Here is a 20,959-nt window from a genome sequence, read left to right on the forward strand (position 1 = left end):
ATAGAAAGGCACTCAGTTCAGTTCAGTTCAGCTCAGTTCAGTCGCTCAGTCGTGTCTGACTCTTTGCAACCCCATGAATCGCAGCATGCCAGGCCTCCCTGTCCATCAGTAACTCCTGGAGTTCACTCAGATTCACCTCCATCGAGTTAGTGACGCCATCCAGCCATCTCATCCTCTGTCATCCCCTTCTCATCCTGCCCCCAATCCCTCCCAGCATCAGAGTCTTTTCCAATGAGTCAACTCTTTGCACAATAGAAGAGAAGCAAATTTACAGCAAATAAATAGAACATTGGGTACATAATTTAATATTTAAATCTAAATATAAAGTGAGAAGTATTTCAATTTACATTGTAGGCTAATGTTATATTGGGTTGGCCAAAAGTTCATTTGGGATTTTCTATAACATGAAAAAACTCAAATGAACTTTTTGTCCATCCCAATATTTTATAAGTACATTATTTGTGTTGTATGCAATTACCATTTGCTTATAAAAGCAAGAGAGTTCCAGAAAAACATCTATTTCTGCTTTATTGACTATGCCAAAGCCTTTGACTGTGTGGATCACAATAAACTGCGGACAATTCTGAAAGAGATGGGAATACCAGACCACCTAACCTGCCTCTGGAGAAATCTGTATGCAGGTCAGGAAGCAACAGTTAGAACTGGACATGGAACAACAGACTGGTTCCAAAAGGAAAAGGAGTACGTCAAGGCTGTATATTGTCACCCTGCTTATTTAACTTCTATGCAGAGTCCATCATGAGAAATGCTGGACTGGAAGAAACACAAGCTGGAGTCAAGATTGCCAGGAGAAATATCAATAACCTCAGATATGCAGATGACACCACCCTTATGGCAGAAAGTGAAGAGGAGATAAAAATCCTCTTGATGAAAGTGAAAGAGGGGAGAGAAAAACTTGGCTTAAAGCTCAACATTCAGAAAATGAAGATCATGGCATCTAGTCCCATGACTTCATGGGAAATAGATGGGGAAACAGTAGAAACAGTGTCAGACTTTATTTTTGGGGGCTCCAAAATCACTGCAGATGGTGACTGCAGCCATGAAATTAAAAGATGCCTACTCCTTGGAAGAAAAGTTATGACCAACCTAGACAGTATATTCAAAAGCAGAGACATTACTTTGCCGACTAAGGTCCGTCTAGTCAAGGCTATGGTTTTTCCTGTGATCGTGTATGGATGTGAGATTTAGACTGTGAAGAAGGCTGAGCGCCAAAGAATTGATGCTTTTGAACTGTGGTGTTGGAGAAGACTCTTGAGAGTCCCTTGGACTGCAAGGAGATCCAACCAGTCCATTCTGAAGGAGATCAGCCCTGGGATTTCTTTGGAAGGAATGATGCTAAAGCTGAAGCTCCAGTACTTTGGACACCTCATGCGAAGAGTTGACTCATTTGAAAAGACTCTGATGCTGGGAGAGTTTGGGGGCAGGAGGAGAAGGGGACGACCCAGGATGAGATGGCTGGATGTCATCACTGACTCGATGGACATGGGTCTATGTGAACTCCGGGAGATGGTGATGGACAGGGAGGCCTGGCGAGCTGCGATTCATGGGGTCGCAAAGAGTCGGACACGACTGAGCGACTGAACTGAACTGAACTGAACTATATACTTTAATAGCCATAAACATTTTCTCATCATATTATTGTATTTCTTCTGTCTGATCAACTTTTGGACCGTTATTTGTGTTCATGTAGGTAAGAGATGGGGAAAAGTATTAAAAGAAGTTCCAAAATGGAAGCTCGCTAATTGAATAAAATTAAGATCTGGTAAAGACAGTTAAAAGGAAAGGACTGAGAAACATAGAAATGGGCTCAATTTTATGAGAGGGTAATGAGGAATGATTTGCAAGACTAAGAAATAGCCATTTTGCCATAGGAGGTGGTAGCAGCCAGTGGAAAGATAGCATTAGAGTAGCTGGGTTTCGTTACTGTGATTTTTCCTCTTCACTTTTTGGGCATAGTTCAGAAAAGATTTAAAATCCTTTCCAATGGATTTGAATGTCTGCAGGGTTTTCACATAAATGTGACATTGTACTGACTTTAGCTGTTAGGCGTATTGGCTTGATGCCCACTGCATACAATAGTACCAGTCATTTTAGAATGGCGAGAGAATACAAGTCAACATGTAAGGATGACAGATGACTTAGGCCGCTGTAGGGATTCCATAAGGTTATTAAGTTCAAATGGGTCTGTGAATCTATTTATGCAGAATAAGAAGTGACCCTAAATTTTATTCTAGGGAATGGGTTCTTTTGAGAGAGAAGAGTGGAGGAGGGAGGGGAGAGAGAGAGTAAGAGCAAAAGAGAGCACAAGAATTCTAAATTTGTGCAATAAAAAATTTTAAATTTCTTTGATTTCTCAGAATGCTTTAAAATCCACTCATTTTAATTCTGTCTAAGACAAATAACACTCTTCCAGAGCAAATAGACAAATTCATATGGATAAGTAAGTTTTATTTTGGTTTTGTTCGTTTTTGTTTTTGCTTTTCCTTTAACGATGTGTTAAAAGAGAATTCACTATTAATTGCTTTTGTGTAGAAATTATTGTTCTTAGATCTTTATGTTTTCAGTTATTTTAAGATGATAAAAGGTGTTATAGCCTTCCTACCTATCAATATAAGATACGTTATACTGAAGTAACAGACTATCCTACAGCTTCAGTGACTTAAAACAACAAATATTTCCAATTTTGTTCATGTTACCTGCCCATCATAGATGACTGGGTGCAGGCAGCAGTAGGAATTTTTTTCCTCATTGTAGTCATCAGGAACCCAGGCTAGAGTTCATCTTAATATAGCCTTCTATGTGGAGCAGGAAATGGCAACCCACTCCAGTGTTCTTGCCCGGGAAATCCCATGGACAGAGGAACATGGCAGGCTACAGTCCATGCAGTCGCAAGAGTCAGACACAACTTAGTAACTAAACCACCACCCGCATCCTTCCATGTTTATCAAGGCAAAGAAAGAAGATGGTGAGTTTTCCTTTGGCACTTAGCACTTCCATTGCCATGTGACCACACTTATGATACTGTCTAAAGAAAGCAATTAACAACACTTAATTTCAAGGGGGCTGATAATTGAAACCCCACACAATACCCAGGTGGGAGAAGAATCAGAAGTGTTCAGTGAACTGCATCAATTATTTGTTCTAAAAAAAATAAAGAAGAAGTCTTTTCTGTAGAACTTATAATAGCATATAAAGCTACAGGCCAAATAAAAAGTCTGAATTTTACTAAGAAATGAATTTCAGTGAAGAGCATAGAAAGCCAGTGAAAATTATAGTTTCAAATGCCAGTATATGAAACCTCCTCCTTCCCCTCCCATAGGACAGGTAATAACACCTCAGTAACAGTGCCTACAGGGTCCCATGTATACTGTGGAGATTCAAGCATTTTTGATGGTGCTAATATATTTTCAGGTCATTAAAGTTCAGCTTAGTAAGAACAGAGATTTATTTGAGAATGCACGTGCTATTATGACTAAATCAAATCTTTAGTGAGGAATGACTGAGTCATTGTTTTATGTTATATTCTCACCTTTATTATTTTTCTCTAACTTAGGAATCTCTAAGATTCATCATCATCAGCCTATTTTCATATCTATTCCTGTGAAACCATGGTGATATTTTCAGCAGCATCTTTTTTTTTTTCCCCTTCATAACTTTTCTTTTTACCATCCTTGTTTACCCTAGGCATTTGATTATTCTGTCTTGTCTGTATGACCTTATAAGCAATATTTTCACTTCCCTCCCTGCTTCTATTGTTAAATATTCTATTCTCTTTCCACAAAGATTTTACACACTCCATCCACTCCATGCTGCTGTTGATGTTGCCAGCCTCTGCCATTATTCAGTTCTCTTTGGTTCCCTGTTCCTATTTTGAGCCTTGGAGTCTGATGTTTGAATTAACTAAGAACTCCTGTAGTAGAAAAGATGTATCTAGAATCCTCCTCCTCCTGTTATTTCCTACACCAAGAGTAAGTGTATATTTTTCCTCTGTGAAAGGACTAGTTTCCCAGCAGTGCCTCCATGAGAATTATTCCCCCAGACAATAAAGTAAGCACCATGATATAATATGTATTGGAATGGGGTATCTCCAACATATTCCTAGACCTCAGCTGAGGTGACTGGAATAAATCCTGATGGGAAGCTTAAAGCATAGTAATACCTGACCGCACAGTCAACATATTTGAAGAAGTTTATTTCTTCTGCCGGTGTTAATTAAAGGATTAGAGAAACATACATAAAGAACACCTTTCCCTGATGACCACAGATTTATTGTACTGCTTGAACATAAATGAACGATATTCTAGTGAAGAAACTGAAAGGAAAGCTAAGAAAGATGATAAGCTAGTTTACCTTGCTATGGGAAAGAAAGAGACAGCAGAAGCTCATCTGATCATAAAAAGAAAAAACGGGAGAGGAATTCAGTGATCCGTAGACTCGACATATTCATTGTGCATAGGAAGAAAGCACGACTTAAGAGTTCAGCTAAAGTACGGATTGCACCCTTAGCTGTATTGGTTTACAAGGGCTGCCCTAACAAACCGGCTGGCTTAAACCAGAGAGATCGCTTGTCCCAAGGTTCTAGAGACCAGAAGTCCAAGATCAAGCTGTTCCTTTTGAGGCTGTGAAGGAGGCTCATCCTCGTCATCTCTCCTACTTTCTGCTGGCTTATCTGGCAGCCTTGGCTGTTCTTGGGGCTTCCCTGGTGGCTCAGAGGTTAAAGCGTCTGCCTGCAATGCGGGAGACCTGGGTTCGATTCCTGGGTCGGGAAGATCCCCTGGAGAAGGAAATGGCAACCCACTCCAGTATTCTTGCCTGGAGAATCCCAAAGATGGAGAAACCTGGTGGGCTACAGTCCGGGGGGTTCACAAAGAGTGGGATACGACTGAGCGACTTCACTTCCTTCCTTCCTTGGCTGTTCCGTGGTTTCCGCTGCGTCTCCCTGGTCTCTGCCTCCGTCGTACCTGGTGTTCTCCCAATATGTTTCTATGTCTAAGTTTCCCCACTTGGTGGCGCAGTTGCAAAGAATCTGCCTGCCAATGCAGGAGACGCAAGAAAGGTTGGATTTGATCCCAGGGTCAGGAAGATCCCCTGGAGAAGCAAATGGCAACCCTCCAGTCTTCTGACCTATAGAGCCGTATGAACTGAGGAGCCTTGCAGGCTACAGTCCATGGGGTGATAAAGAGTGAGACATGACTGAAAGCCTGAGCACACAGCGGCCCACCATCCTCTAGTACGACTTCTTCTTAATTATTACCTCTGCAGTGACAATTTCCAAATAATGCCAGTCTTAAGTACTGGAGGTTAGGATTTTATTTTATTATTTTTGGCTTTCATTTATTTATTTTTGGCCACATCATGTGGCATGTGGCTTCTGAAGTGGCAATAGTAATAAAAACCTGGCTGCTGATACAGGAGAATAAAAAGATGCATATTTGATCCCTGAGTTGGAAGATCCCTTGGAGGAAGAAATGGCACCCCACTCCAACAGAGGAGCCCAGCAGGCTATAGTCCACGGGCTCACAGAAGAGTCTGACATGCCTGACACGATTTAGCACACACATGTGACATGTGGGATCTTAGTTCCCTGACCAGGGATCAAACCTATGCCCTTTGCATTGGGATCATGGAGTTCCAACCACTGGACTGCTAGGGAAGTCCTGTCTGTGGGTTAGGATTTTAACGTGAATTTTGTGAGGACACAATTCAGCCCAGGATAGTAACTAATGACAATACTCAGACATGATCTTAAAATTAAGAATTAGACTTGTTTCAAAATTAAGAATTAGGCTTGTTTCAAAAGCCATAGTTATACTGACATGGGCAACTCTTAAAATTACTTTACATTGTTCCTCACTCTCAATAGACTGTTGTTAAATTGATCTGCAGCTGGACTTGCGTGTCAAATGTTTTTAAAATTCACCAGATTATTCTTAAATGCACAGTAAATGAGGACCACTGGACTAACAGATGGAGAAGGCAGTGGCAACCCACTCCAGTACTCTTGCCTGGAAAATCCCATGGACGGAGGAGCCTGGTAGGCTGCAGTCCATGGGGTCGCTAAGAGTTGGACATGACTGAGCGACTTCACTTTCACTTTTCACTTTCATGCATTGGGGAAGGAAATGGCACCCACTCCAGTGTTCTTGCTTGGAGAATCCCAGGGACAGGGGAGCCTGGTGGGCTGCCGTCTGTGGGGTCGCACAGGGTCGGACACGACTGAAGCGACTCAGCAGCAGTAGCCTGAAGTGTTATAGCAGCAAAGCAGCCAACAGTTGAGGGTTCGCAGTCCATTAGCTCAAACCTGATGCTACCTTCCAATGTCTGTAAGCGTCTCTGGAAATTCAAAGCTATGCAATATGTTCTGTTCAAAGCCACTAATTCATCTAAGTTTACTTCATTTAACAATTTTTGTTCATGTTTAATATTCCTCCAGATTCCATTTCCTGTATTGTTAATCTCATTATCTTAGGTTATATTATTATATGCAGTGATGATCTTCAATCTACCCATCAGCTGATAGAGCATAGACACTGACCACCAGAATAGACACCAGATTAATAATCAGAAGAGAACAGGCCATAAACCCTGGGAGGCCATTCTAGTGTGAGCCGGCTGGATGTGTGTTGTGGTTGTGTTTTCTGAGACTGCCTTTGGTTTCTCTGCCCACTTACTGCTGTGTGAGGAAAATATGACTGCGGACCCACACAACCCAGCACGAGGCCATTTGGCAGCTTCTGCTCTACACCGTGCTGCACTAGTCTGGAGAAATTGTATTTTCGAAGCTGTGTTTACATCATCCAAATATCTCAGGGACATCCAGTTATAAAAAGGAAAGTTTCCATCAAAATGGTTAATTTTTTTTGATGGGTGATCCTCCCACACTCTACGACGCTCCATTTCATAGACTCCCCTCGTTATAGCCATTACATAACCCAGTGGCCGGAAGGACGGTATAGTTTAAGGGCAAGGTGACCACTTGTGGTTACAGCTCTATCTTCACACGTAACTGTTCACAAATTACTTCAGTCCCTTCAGTTTCCATTAATATAAATCAGGCGACAATTCCAGTTGCCCTTGATAAAGTTCCTAGGTAAATCAGTCAGGCAGGAGCAATCTTTAAAAAAAAATATGAAATGAGCTAAGCCTTTCTGCTCTATTCACAAGCTGCATTCTTTTCTCTTTTACTAGATCGTGAAGCTACATTAAAACAATTTTCTAAGGAGGTGGATCTGAATGTTTACATGTTGGCATACAGCCAAATGGTATTGAGGGGCTAAATTTTGTTGAGAAAATTATTATTCCCTGACCATGAAATTTCTTCAGACTGTTGAACATTAAAATGGGGCAATCTTTCTTTAAAATTGCATCCCAGAGTGAGGAGAGGGAAAACAATATATCCTCCACCAACTCTCTGAGAAAAATAGTCCTACTTTGTCTGTCAGTTCAGCTCAAGGGAAAAGTTGAATGCTATTTCCACCGTAGCAGTCTATCACAAAGATCATCAGATCTGAGAGAACTTAGCTAAAGAAGCTGAAACCGGGTGCCTTCCTGTAGCCAAAAAAAATATGTTTTTGTGGATGTAAGATTGAAAGAGTGGCCTTCTCTGGTGTAAACATTCTCTCTCTCAGAAGGTATCAAGCCAGTCCCACAAGTGAGAAATTTTAATAATTTTTACAATTCAATATGCTTGAATTTTGAACTGATTCATTCTATGCAAAGATGCTTTTCTGAATTTTGCCTAGTTTATGTATGGAACATTACAGGAATCTAATATATTCGTTTGGTGAAATTAGAGAATAATACTAGTGGGAGCTAAGCACACACTGATTATCTACTATCCACAATGCTTTTGTTTCAGAAATAAACTATAGGAAAGTACATTTGCCTTTAACAGGGAGACAGATCATTACCTTCTGTAGCTCTCCCACGGCTGGTGCACACCGGTCACAGTGCTCAACCATCGTGCAATGGGAGAGCTGAAAGGGAACCTCGTCCACACACATTTATGTTTGTTCTTTCCACCTAGGACACTTCCTCTCTGGTTGCAGTGCTGAAGTAAATCACTGTCAAAGGCAGATCAGCTTCTTAGTAGCTGCCATGTTGCCATTAGGTAAAGTCTCAAGTGTCATCAAAAAGATATTTTCCCATGATGCACTGGAGTTTCTTGAGTGTCCTTCTGGATTCACTTTCTCTCCAGTATTTTCATTCTATCTCACAATCGGGTAACATTTGTGTAGGAAAGATTTTTTTTTTCTCTCTCTTGTCCAGTCTGTTTGTATTGAAATGGTTCCTCCTTTTCCTTTGTTTTCACCACTTGTCAGTTATACCCCTTTTATTCCAGTTAGATTCCACATATAAGTGATATCATATGATATGAGTCTTTGTCTTATTTCACTCGGTATGACAATCTCTCTTAAAGTAGGAACAAGTCTTGCAGTTCTTTCAGCTGGAACCCCACATTATTATAAAGGATCCCAGTTAATGTGGTGGTGAAGTGTCAGGGGAGAGGAGGCATCTGTAACTCCACTGACAGCTTTCATTCTTTGGAGGAACCTGTGCTCCCAGGCTGTGACCTCCACTCATGCTCTTCACTTTTTTGTCTTCCCTACCTTAGGTGACGCAGAAGGCTGAGGGGGCTGCAGTTGGGTATATCTCTTCTCCTTGGTCAGTTAAGGCTCTGGTAAAATCAAACTTGGGGCTTCCCTGGTGGCTCAGTGGTAAAGAATCCTCCTGCCAAGCAGCAGACCCTGATTTGAACTCTTGGTCAAAAAGATCCCCTGGAGGAGGGCCCAGCAACCCAGTGTTCTGGCCTGGAGAATCCCATGGAAAGAGGAGCCTGGCGGGCTACAGTCCAAGGGGTCACAAAGAGTCAGGCATGACTTAGCAATGAGGCAACAACAAAATCAAACTTGCCAGGCTCTGCAAAGAGAGTCTCCTCGGAAAGAGATATTTGCAATGGAGAATAGGTGCTCTGGACATATTTCAAAAGTGGTATATCTCCCCTTCCCCTGCCAGAAGCACGAGGGGGCAGTTCTCCACTTTTCACAAGGAGAGCCTGGGGAGATTTCTAGAAGCAGGGCTCATGAAATTGCGGCAGTCCATTTGGGGCTCCCTTTGATACTGGCTCCCTCTGTAAGCTGTGATTTTCTGAGTTCACCCATCATCTCTCCAGTTTTCAGGGCAGTACTTTTCCCTGTGATCCCAATTCTCTCATAGATGAAAGAAGAATTACTGGTTTTCAGATTTTCTCAGCTTTATTCTGTTGTAAGAATGGACGTGGTGCCTTCCAAACTCTTTACCTGTCAGATCAGCCCATTTTATATTCTTTTCAGAAAACTGTTTAATTGTTAGCACATTTAAAATTATTATAGAATTATACACCCTATTTCACTTCTCCATTGTGAAAGAAGTGGTAGTATACAGTTTAGAAGCTAGGGAGTTAGACTTAAATTGTATATCCCATGACTAAGCAGTGCTGAGGTTTTTCTTTTTGATGATGTCCAAACTATCATACTATGAATTAGTCATACATTGCAGTTGGATTGACTTATTTGTTAAAAGTGTACACATTTGTAGGTATTGATTTTAGGGATTATGGGCCGATCTTGTCACTGCATTTAAAATGAAAGAAAAACAATTATCAGCTCTACCTAAATTTTTCTTTCAGAGTAGTTATTTAGATATTCAATGGTGTACAATACATAACATAAATTATAGCTTTTAATCAGGCCTCTTAAAATTTCCATGAATTCAATTACATAAGGATCTATCATGCACTTGCTATATACTAGACACAGAAATATCAGCAACAAAATTGGTAAAAGACTTCTGTGTGTGTTTTTCTTTACACATTTTGACAGTTTCTTAACATATTTGCATAAAGTCAGGATAAAATATATAAATAATACATGAAATAATAAGTAAACTAGCAGATAAATAGTATAATGTGGACTTAGTTAAATGTTCTTAAAATATATAAATGTATGGAAGATCAAGAGTGCGGGCAGCTGTGACTGCGCACAGAGCTTGGCTGAGAGGAGCTACCCCATGTCCGAGGCCAGGGGCAGAAGCCGGGAGGACCCCATGCCTGAGAGGCTGCAGCCAAGAGGAGTTACCCCAAGTCCGAAGTCAGGGGCAGCAGCCAGGAGAGGTTACCCCATGTCCAGGGTCAGGGGCGGCGGCCGGAAGGAGCAATCCCACATCCAAGGACTGGTGGCTGCGCAGGCACAGGAGGGCTTAGAGGAGCTATTCCACATTCAAGGTCAGGAGGGGCAGCAGTGAGGAGATACCCCTTGTCCAAGGTAAGGAGCAGCAGCTGTGCTTTGCTGGAGCAGCCATGAAGAGATACCCCACGTCCAAGGTAAGAGAAACCCAAGTAAGACGGTAGGTGTTGCAAGAGGGCATCAGAGGACAGATACATTGAAACCATAATCACAGAAAACTAGTCAATCTAATCACACTAGGACCACAGCCTTGTCTAATTCAATGAAACTAAATCATGCACATGGGGCCACCCAAGATGGGTGGGTCATGGTGGAGAGGTCTGACAGAATGTGGTCCACTGGAAAAGGGAATGGCAAACCACTTCAGTATTCTTACCTTGAGAACCCCATGAACAGTATGAAAAGGCAAAATGATAGGATGCTAAAAGAGGAACTCCCCAGGTCACTAGGTGCCCCATATGCTACTGGAGATCAGTGGAGAAATTACTCCAGAAAGAATGAAGGGATGGACCCAAAGCAAAATCAATACCCACTTGTGGATGTGACTGGTGATAGAAGCAAGGTCTGATGCTATAAAGAGCAATATTGCACAGGAACCTGGAATGTCAGGTCCATGAATCAAGGCAAATTGGAAGTGGGCAAACAGGAGATGGCAAGGGTGAACATCGACATTCTAGGAATCAGCGAACTAAAATGGACTGGAATGGGTGAATTTAACTCAGATGACCATTATATCTACTACTGCAGGCAGGAATCCCTCAGAAGAAATGGAGTAGCCATCATGGTCAAGAAAAGAGTCTGAAATGCAGTACTTGGATGCAATCTCAAAAATGACAGAATGATCTCTATTCCTTTCCAAGGCAAACCATTCAGTATCACAGTAATCCAAGTCTATGCCCCAACCAGTAACGCTGAAGAAGCTGAAGTTGAACAGTTCTATGAAGACCTACAAGACCTTTTCGAATTAACACCCCAAAAAGATGTTCTTTTCATTATAGGGGACTGGAATGCAAAAGTAGGAAGTCAAGAAACACCTGGAGTAACAGGCAAATTTGACCTTGGAATGCAGAATGAAGCAGGGCAAAGACTAATAGAGTTTTGCCAAGAATGCACTGGTCATGGAAAACACCCTCTTCCAACAACACAAGAGAAGACTCTACACATGGACATCACAGATGGTCAACACTGAAATCAGATTGATCATATTCTTTGCAGACAAAGATGGAGAAGCTGTATACAGTCAACAAAAACAAGACCAGGAGCTGACTGCAGCTCAGATCATGAACTCCTTATTACCAAATTCAGACTGAAATAGAAGAAAGTAGGGAAAACCACTAGACCAATCAGGTATGACCTAAATCAAATCCCTTATGATTATACAGTGGAAATGAGAAATAGGTTTAAGGGTCTAGATCTGACAGATAGAGTGCCTGATGAACTATGGAATGAGGTTTGTGACATTGTACAGGAGACAGGGATCAAGACCATCCCCATGGAAAAGAAATGCAAAAAAGCAAAATGGCTGTCTGGGGAGGACTTACAAATAGCTGTGAAAAAAAGAGAAGTGAAAAGCAAAGGAGAAAAGGAAAGATATAAGCATCTGGATGCAGAATTCCAAAGAATAGCAAGCAAGGAGAGATACGAAAGCCTTTCTCAGTGATCAATGCAAAGAAATAGAGGCAAACAACAGAATGGGAAAGACTAGAGATCACTTTAAGAAAATTAGAGATACCAATGGAATATTTCATGCAAAGATGGGCTCAATAATGGACAGAAATGGTATGAACCTAACAGAAGCAGAAGATATTAAGATGAGGTGGCAAGAATACACAGAAGAACTGTACAAAAAAGAATCTTCATGACCCAGATAATCACAATGATGTGATCACTCACCTAGAGCCATACATCCTGGAATGTGAAGTCAAGTGGCCCTTAGTAAGCATCACTATGAACAAAGCTAGTGGAAGTGATGGAATTCCAGTTGAGCTGTTTCAAATCCTGAAGGATGATGCTGTGGAAGTGCTGCACTCAACATGCCAGCAAATTTGGAAAACTCAGCAGTGGCCACAGGACTGGAAAAGGTCAGTTTTCATTCCAATTCCAAAGGCAATGCCAAAGAATGCTCAAACTACCGCACAATTGCACTCATCTCACATGCTAGTAAAGTAATGTTCAAAATTCTCCAAGCCAGGCTTCAGCAATATGTGAACCGTGAACTCCCTGATGTTCAAGCTGGTTTTAGAAAAGGCAGAGGAACCAGAGATCAAATTGCCAACATCTGCTGGATCATGGAAAAAGCAAGAGAGTTCCAGAAAAACATCTATTTCTGCTTTCTTGACTATGCCAAAGCCTTTGACTGTGTGGATCACAATAAACTGTGGAAAATTCTGAAAGAGATGGGAATGTTAGACTACCTGACCTGCCTCTTAAGAAACCTATATGCAGGTCAGGAAGCAACAGTTAGAACTGGACATGGAACAGACTGGTTCCAAATAGGAAAAGGAGTATATCAAGGCTGTATATTGTCACCCTGCTTATTTAACTTCTATGCAGAGTACATCATGAGAAACGCTAGGCTGGAAGAAACACAAGCTGGAATCAAGATGGCCGGGAGAAATATCAATAACCTCAGATATACAGATGACACCACCCTTATGGCAGAAAGTGAAGAGGAGCTAAAAAGCCTCTTGATGAAAGTGAAAGAGGAGAGTGAAAAAGTTGTCTTAAAGCTCAACATTCAGAAAACAAAGATCATGGCATCTGGTCCCATCACTTCATGGGATATAGATGGGGAAACAGTGGAAACAGTGTCAGACTTTATTTTGGGGGTTGCAAAATCGCTGCAGATGGTCGCTGCAGCCATGAATTTAAAAGACGCTTACTTCTTGGAAGAAAAGTTATGACCAACCTAGATAGCATGTTGAAAAGCAGAGACATTACTTTGCCAATAAAGCCTGTCTAGTCCAGGCCATGTTTTTTTTTCCAGTGGTCACGTATGGATGAGAGAGTTGGACTGTGAAGAAGGCTGAGCACCAAAGAATTGATGCTTTTGAACTGTGGTGTTGGAGAAGACTCTTGAGAGTCCCTTGGACTGCAAGGAGATCCAACCAGTCCATTCTGAAGGAGATCAACCCTGGGATTTCTTTGGAAGGAATGATGCTAAAGCTGAAGCTCCAGTACTTTGGCCACCTCATGCGAAGATTTGACTCATTAGAAAAGACTCTGATGCTAGGAGGGATTAGGGGCAGGAGGAGAATGGAATGGCAGAGGATGAGATGGCTGGATGGCATCACTGACTCGATGGACACGAGTCTGAGTGAACTCCGGGACTTGGTGATGGACACGGAGGCCTGGTGTGCTGCGATTCATGGGGTCGCAAAGTGTCGGACATGACTGAGCGATTGAACTGAACTGATGGAAGTTCAAAGAAGAGGGGAAAGAAATGTGCCAAGGGAAATCTAATCACTTACCTTGAGAATGTAATGTTGGCCGTGGATCTTGAACAATGGCCGTATTCCTGTAGGAAGGCTTGTTGAATGAGGGCATTTAAGTTAATAGAAAGAGCATGAGCAAAAGCAAAGCAAAATCAAAAAAAGTTGAATTATTTAGGATGGCAGATAATATTATTTGGCTGTTAATATATAAAGGAAGAAAAAAAGGAGGGCCTCCCTGATGGCTCAGTGGTAAAGAATCCTCCTGTAATGTAAGAGATGCAAGAGACGCAGGTTCAGTCCCTGGGTTTGCAAGGTCCTCTGGAGAAGGAAATGGCAACCCAATCCAGCATTCTTGCCTGGAATATCCCATGGACAGAGGGCGTGGCAGGCTATGATTCAGAGGGTTGCAAGAGTCAGACACGACTGAGCGACTGAGTACGCAGCACCTATAGGGGAGAAGTAGGTGATGAAACTAATACATGTAGATTTCTATGAAATATGTACTTAATCTGAGTTGGCATAGTAGTAAGTTTTGAGCAGGAAAGGAAATTTTCAGAAATAGAGCACTAGTTGGCAAGTCTGGCATGAAATTTTATGCTCTGTGGGGATAAATTAGAAAATAAGAATATGAGTATCTGAAATAGCAGAAGTTATGAAAAACGAGTTGAGAGATTCAGTACCATATTAATGGAAATATATATATACATATATGTATATCTTGGTATAGAGTCAGAGGTTTAATATATAATATTTTAGGTATGTAGACAATTAAATAGTTATAAAAAATGCTTGAAAAAAGAAACAAAATATACAGTTTGGTCATTTTTCTATTTTGCTGAGATAGGTGCTGTGCTGTGCTTAGTGAAGTGAAGTCGCTCAGCCATGTCCGACTCTTTGGACCCCTTGGACTGTAGCCTACCAGGTTTCACCATCCATGGAGTTTTCCAGGCAAGAATACTGGAGTGGGTTGCCATTTCCTTCTCCAGGAGATCTTCCTGACCCAGGAATTGAACCCAGGTCTCCCACATGGTAAGCATTGTAGGCAAATGCTTTACCATCTGAGCCACCAGGGAAGATCCTGCTGTGCTTAGTCATGTCTAAATCTGTGAGCCCATGGACTGTCGCCTGCCAGGCAATTCTGTCATGGGGATTTTCCAGGCAAGAATACTGGCGTGGGTTGCCATGCCCTCCTGCAGGAGATCTCCCCAAAGCAGGGATCGAACCCAGGCCTCCTGCATTGCAGGTGCATTCTGTACTGCCTGTGCCACCAGGGAAACCCAAGAATACTGGAATGGGTAGGTTATCCCTTTTCCAGGGGGTCTTCCCAACCCAGGAATTGAACTGGGGTCCCCTGCATTGCAGGTAGATTCTTTACCAGTTGAGATAGGGAGAAACATGGAAATATGAATGCTGAAGTATTAACAAGGATGTTCCCTGAGAGGAGGTATCAGGAGTAATGTTTATTTTTCCCTTTTTCTTTTTCTGGAAGAATAGATGAGTTATATTATAAATATCTTGAGGTTTATATTTTTGAATCACATGTGTACTCAACTGAAATTCTTTGTTAATCTAGGCTGTTTATTTAAAAGTGCTCTTTACTGTGGTGAACTATTTGTTAGGTTAAAGGAACTATGATAGCATAATAATATTGACTACTCACCTATTAACAGTATTTGAGTCACTTTTCTTACTTTCTAATACCAGGCTACTGAAATCCACAATATGCATTTTTCCAGTTAGTGTTGTTATTTATTGTGGAAATTAGTAAATGTCCCCTGGAACACAAACATGAAAAGTACCAAAGATAAAGGTTTTAAGACATACTACATTTACGAGGACTCAACTTTATTTTTTAAGGAAAATGGAACTTGTGATGCTATCAATGTTTTCTTTTAGTTAAGCATCATATAAAAACAGCGTTACATGCTTGAATGCCAAAAAAAAAGCATTCTTACATAATTGAAATTCACTGGTTTACATAAAAAAATGGAGAAGATAAAACATTAGTGATATTTGTAACTTTTATTGGCATTATGACAGTTCTATTTACATTTTATTTACTTTTTCTACATTTCCAAGCATTCCTTAAAAAGCATCAAACATATATTCCTAAAATAGTATGAAAAATTCTTAGAAAGCGTGATGTTTAATTTTATGTGTCAGTTTGACTAGGCTAAGGAATGCCCAGACTGCTAGTAAAGTATTATTTCTGAATGTGTATGTGAAAGTGTTTCTGGAAGAGATTAACATTTGAATTGGCAAATTGAATAAAGGAGATGGCCTTCTGCAATGTGAGTGGAATCCAGTGCAATGATGTCCCAAAGAGAACCAAAAGATGGAAGAAAGGCTGTCTCTACTTGAGCTGAGATCCGTTTTCTCCCACCTTCAGACTCATTGGGACTCCTAGTTCTCAGGCTTTCAGCCTCAAACCACCACTTATATATACCACCAGCCCTCCCCCGACCAGCTTCAGACAGTCTATACTTCAGACTCAGACTGAATTATGCCACCAGCTTTCCTGGTTCTCCAGATTCAGAACATGGGGCTTACTGGCCTTCACAACAACATGAGCCAATTCCTGTGATAAACAGACAGGCAGAGATATGCAGATTAATCAGTCCTGCCTTGCTCCTTTCTTCTATTCTGTTTCTTGGGAAAACCCTGACTCGGAGAGCATCTTGTAGGTGGTAGCAGGTAGTACTATATTTTTATAAAGTTATTAAATTAAATAGGTATAAAATTAAGGCTCTCACTTCTGATGTTTATTTCAAAAATGTGACTCATTTATTTACTTAATGAAATTAAATACACATATATAAATATCCCAACTCAAACTGCTGGTGTGGATTGAGTGTGTGATTGTAGGATCTGGATATGTTATCCCTATTCTGTAATATTGGAGACTTATGCATTCATAAGCAAAAACGATGATAATATTGGCTAAGTGTTTTTTAATAAAGAACCACACAAAATTTTGGGCTTCCCTTGTAGCTCAGTCGGTAAAGAATCTATCTGCAGTGCAGGAGACCCAAGTTTGATCACTGTTTGGGAAGTTCCCCTCAAGAAGGAAATAGCAAACCACTCCAGTATCCTTATCTGGAAAATCCCATAGATAGAGGAGCCTGGCATTCTGCAGTCCACAGGGTTGCAAAGAGTCAGGCACAGCTAAGGGACTAACTCTTCACTTCATGCAAAAGTGGTAATACAGGGTAGAAATCACCCATTACTTCCCAGGGAGGATATGGTTAAAAAACCGGGAGAATGGATATTTGAACTGAGTAATTAGAAGTTTAAAGAGAATTAGGAATACAGAACAAATACCAAAAGAATTAAAATGTATAGGAGAGACATTGGAGAGTATGATATGCTCCTAAGGAGTAGACTAAGGAGATATACATTGCGACCAGGACATATTGTAAGTTTAGGTAGAGGCAGAAAATGAACATTATTAAATGAAGATCATGAACTCCTTATTACCAAATTCAAACTCAAATTAAAGAAAGCAGGGAAAACTGCTAAATCATTCAGGTATGACCTAAATCAAATCCCTTATGATTATACAGTGGAAGTGAGAAATAAATTAAAGGCCCTAGATCTGATAGAGTGCCTGATGAACTATGGAATGAGGTTTGTGACGTTGTACAGGAGACAGGGATCAAGACCATCCCCATGGAAAAGAAATGCAAAAAAGCAAAATGGCTGTCTGGGGAGGACTTACAAATAGCTGTGAAAAGAAGAGAGGCGAAAAGCAAAGGAGAAAAGGAAAGATATAAGCATCTGAATGCAGAGTTCCAAAGAATAGCAAGAAGAGATAAGAAAGCCTTCTTCAGCAATCAATGCAAAGAAATAGAGGAAAACAACAGAATGGGAAAGACTAGAGATCTCAAGAAAATCAGAGATACCAAGGGAACATTTCATGCAAAGATGGCCTTGATAAAGGACAGAAATGGTATGGACCTAACAGAAGCAGAAGATATTAAGAAGAGGTGGCAAGAATACACAGAAGAACTGTACAAAAAAGATCTTCACAACCCAGATAATCATGATGATGTGATCAATAATTTAGAGCCAGACATCCTGGAATGTGAAGTCAAGTGGGCCTTAGAAAGCATCACTATGAACAAAGCTAGCGGAGGTGATGAAATTCCAGTTGAGCTATTTCAAATCCTGAAAGATGATGCTGTGAAAGTGCTGCACTCAATATGCCAGCAAATTTGCAAAACTCAGCAGTGGCCACAGGACTGGAAAAGGTCAGGTTTCATTCCAATTCCAAAGAAAGGCAATGCCAAAGAATGCTCAAACTACCGCACAACTGCACTCATCTCACATGCTAGTAAAGTAATGCTCAAAATTCTCCAAGCCAGGCTTCAGCAATATGTGAACCGTGAACTCCCTGATGTTCAAGCTGGTTTTAGAAAAGGCAGAGGAACCAGAGATCAAATTGCCAACATCTGCTGGATCATGGAAAAAGCAAGAGAATTCCAGAAAAACATCTATTTCTGCTTTCTTGACTATGCCAAAGCCTTTGACTGTGTGGATCACAATAAACTGTGGAAAATTCTGAAAGAGATGGGAATATAAGACCACCTGACCTGCCTCTTGAGAAATCTGTATGCAGGTCAGGAAGCAACAGTTAGAAGAGGACATGGAACAACAGACTGGTTCCAAATAGGAAAAGGAGTGCGTCAAGGCTGTATATTGTCACCCTGCTTATTTAACTTCTATGCAGAGTACATCATGAGAAACGCTGGACTGGAAGAAACACAAGCAGGAATCAAGATGGCTGGGAGAAATATCAATAACCTCAGATATGCAGATGACACCAGGCTTATGGCAGAAAGTGAAGAGGAACTAAAAAGCCTCTTGATGAAAGTGAAAGAGGAGAGTGAAAAACTTGGCTTAAAGCTCAATATTCAGAAAATCAAGATCATGGCATCCGGTCCCATCACTTCATGGGAAATAGATGGGGAAACAGTGGAAACAGTGTCAGACTTTATTTTTAGGCTCCAAAATCACTGCAGATGGTGACTGCAGCCATGAAATTAAAAGACGCTTACTCCTTGGAAGAAAAGTTATAACCAACCTAGTTAGTATATTCAAAAGCAGAGACATTCCTTTGCCGACTAAGGTCCGTCTAGTCAAGGCTATGGTTTTTCCAGTGGTCATGTATGGATGTGAGAGTTGGACTTTGAAGAAGGCTGAGCACCGAAGAATTGATGCTTTTGAACTGTGGTGTTGGAGAAGACTCTTGAGAGTCCCTTGGACTGCAAGGAGATCCAACCAGTCCATTCTGAAGGAGATCAACCCTGGGATTTCTTTGGAAGGAATGATGCTAAAACTGAAACTCCAGTACTTTGGCCACCTCATGTGAAGAGTTGACTCATTGGAGAAGACCCTGATGCTAGGAGGGATTGGGGGCAGGAGGAGAAGGGGACGACAGAGGATGAGATGGCTGGATGGCATCACTAACTCGATGGACCTGAGTCTGAGTGAACTCCGGGAGCTGGTGATGGACAGGGAGGCCTGGCGTGCTGCGATTCATGGGGTCGCAAAGAGTCGGACACGACTGAGCGACTGAACTGAACTGAACTGAACTCCTGCATTACAGCAGATTGTTTACTGACTAAGCTATAAGGGAAGTCTCCAAATAATCACTGCATTGTTTTTATTCTATATCTCCTCAACTGTGCACTGATTAATACTTTAAGGAAACACTTCTATTAGCATTATAGGTGAAAATTTAAACTAACAATGAATGAAACAAGGAAACCAAAACATAGGACTGTGATTTAGGAGACAGTGCTTCAACTTCTGGGGCTGACACTAATGAGAAATAGGATTTTTGACAAGTTTATGGTCTTTCTGGACCTCAGTTTTCATTTATAACATCAGAAGGTTAGCACTAAAATATTTTTAATGTTCTTTCCAGAATTATTTTATATGACTATGTTTTCTTCCCACTGCTGCTGTTTCTGCTGCTGCTAAATCGCCTCAGTCATGTCCATCTCCATGCGATCCCATAGATGACATCCCACCAGGCTCCTCTGTCCCTGGGATTCTCCAGGCAAGAATACTGGGGTGGGTTGCCATTTCCTTCTCCTTCTTCTTCCTACTAGTACAATTAAAAGGAAAAAAAAAAAGAAAGAAAGAAAGAAAGAAAAACTCTAAGCTAGATATATAGTCCACACCACCTTTGTTATTGCAGAGCTCTGATCAAAAGAAGCCAGAGGAGATGGACCAGGGACAGTCAGGGGAGCATCTCTTGAAGTGATACCTCTTTCTGACTGTCTATCGAATGGCAGTTGCTTTGACTAATGCGTTTTCCAAATGGAGCTTCAAAATAAACAGGCCAGCCAGCTAATTAACTTAAGATAGTTAGTAAAAGGCCTCACTTTTAGAGAGGTGCTGAAGAAGTCATGATTTCAGCTGTTCATCAGTCCTACCAATTGGAAGGACTGATGCTGAGGCTGAAACTCCAATACTTTGGCCACCTGATGTGAAGAACTGACTCATCTGAAAAGACCCTGATGCTGCAAAGATTGAAGTTGGACAAGGGGACAACAGAGGATGAGATGGTTGGATGGCATCACCGACTCAATGGGCATGAGTCTGAGTAAATTCAGGGAGTTGGTGATGGACAGGGAGGCCTGGCGTGCTGCAGTCCATGGGGTCACAAAGAGTAGGAGACGACTGAGTGACTGAACCAAACTGAACTAGTATTCTTACCTGGGAAACCCCATGGACAGAGGAGCCTGACAGGCTGCAATCCATGGGGTCACAGAAGAGCTGGGCGTGACTTAGTGATGACACAGCAACAACCGTCTCTAGATCTTAGATTTCTGGGGTAAGTTTTTTCTCCCTTCCGCAGTCAAGCCGGTGGATATTTCTAAGGTCAGTTACAGTTCCTTCATTAAATTTTCTCGTATATTCTAAGTAGTGTGTTCCCCAGATACCAATGTTGGGTTTATACATTCTGAAAATACTGACAAAAATACTGGTGATTACTCGTTAATCACCATGATTTTAACATTTTTGTTTTTACCCCTCTTTTTCAGGTTTTTTTGTTTTTAGTTCTTTTTAATTTATTTTGTTTTTAAATCATGAAAATAAAATCTTTTTCCTGTACTCACTCCTGAGTGATTTCACTTGACAGCTCTATGCAAATCGCAGTGTGTAATTTCAATGGTTCACTGCTTTCTATCTACTTTTGGTTGTATCTCATGAATTCCCTTGATGTTTTTTTAGGGAAGGAAGCTAAATTTTTATTACTCTCTTGTTTTC

The 20,959-nt window shown here is 41.1% G+C and overlaps 1 pseudogene; it reads right to left on the minus strand.

Annotated features, from left to right (window-relative positions):
• Positions 1-7,982, minus strand: part of LOC114114974 (histone-lysine N-methyltransferase SETMAR-like) — a 49,627-nt pseudogene extending 41,645 nt beyond the window's left edge.
• Between the last annotated feature and the right edge of the window lie 12,977 nt (positions 7,983-20,959).

This window comes from Ovis aries, chromosome 5 (genome assembly GCF_016772045.2).
Source record: "Ovis aries strain OAR_USU_Benz2616 breed Rambouillet chromosome 5, ARS-UI_Ramb_v3.0, whole genome shotgun sequence".
NCBI lineage: Eukaryota > Metazoa > Chordata > Mammalia > Artiodactyla > Bovidae > Ovis > Ovis aries.